This window comes from Polistes canadensis, unplaced genomic scaffold (assembly GCF_001313835.1).
Source record: "Polistes canadensis isolate GaletaPanama2010 unplaced genomic scaffold, ASM131383v1 scaffold_396, whole genome shotgun sequence".
NCBI lineage: Eukaryota > Metazoa > Arthropoda > Insecta > Hymenoptera > Vespidae > Polistes > Polistes canadensis.
This window is the reverse complement of record NW_014569943.1, coordinates 1,430-2,316: the sequence shown is the minus strand read 5'-3', so window position 1 is coordinate 2,316 and position 887 is coordinate 1,430. Positions and strand designations below refer to the sequence as shown.

At 30.9% G+C, this 887-nt stretch overlaps 1 long non-coding RNA gene across 1 annotated transcript; it reads right to left on the bottom strand.

Moving 5' to 3' along the window:
* Positions 1 to 244: 244 nt before the first annotated feature.
* LOC106792236 lies at positions 245 to 577 on the bottom strand. The gene is made up of 2 exons (XR_001382268.1): positions 520 to 577; positions 245 to 389 (listed from the first exon to the last, which is right to left on the bottom strand). It is a non-coding gene; the product is annotated as an uncharacterized LOC106792236 (long non-coding RNA).
* Positions 578 to 887: the final 310 nt, after the last annotated feature.

The window sequence follows — 887 nt, the reverse complement described above, 5'->3', positions numbered from 1 at the left end:
AATCAATACAAATTCAAGCAATATTAATTGTTTTAATCTCACTACTTGTATAAAATTACATACAAAGTATGTAATGTTTGTAAAAATATTAAKTGAAAATTTTTAAGGTTAGAATATATAACTGAATAACGAGTAACCTAAAAAATAAAACCATTTTATAATATTCTATCTAATGCAAAACTTATTAAAGTATTTAACGTTAGATAACGTTAGAAATAAAATCAATAATTAGTTTAATACGTCACGTTCACTGGATCTTAACTCGTTGAAGGACGGAGGGGGAATGGAGATCTCTCTGTGTATATCTCCTAGAAGTATCGAATGCTCGGTGCTCGGTGCTCGGCTGTTTTCGTTTTGTTTCGGTTGTCTTTCTTCACCTCAAGAAATTCCTGGAAATATACACACCAATTCATAATTGCCTATAGGCCGAATATTTTGTTTTCTTATATTCTCTCTCTCTCTCTCTATCACTCTCGTTCTCACTCTTTCTATATAGGTTAAAAAAAGAATAACGCTTACCTCGATGAATATGAAGATAAAAAAGAGTAAACACAATTTTTTGACTGAGTATATGCATTTTTGCTAGACTTTCCCAATGCCTTAGAAACCGAAATAAAATAAAAAAAAATAAAATTACATTAGTACAATATAAAGAAAGCTAAATACATGAGAGTGTATGTGTACGAGCTTCCTATATACTTATGTATATATGTGTATGTAATCACTCACGTATGAAAATCTGTGTAGCTATCGTTTGATATATAATAGGAAGGTGTAAAATACTTTTCAATTACCTGGATTAAACGAGATGATGCAGTACGCTTTATATACACAGTTGACACATTGAAAATGGTGGTCGTCTCCGCAAAGAAACTAGCGACATCTGC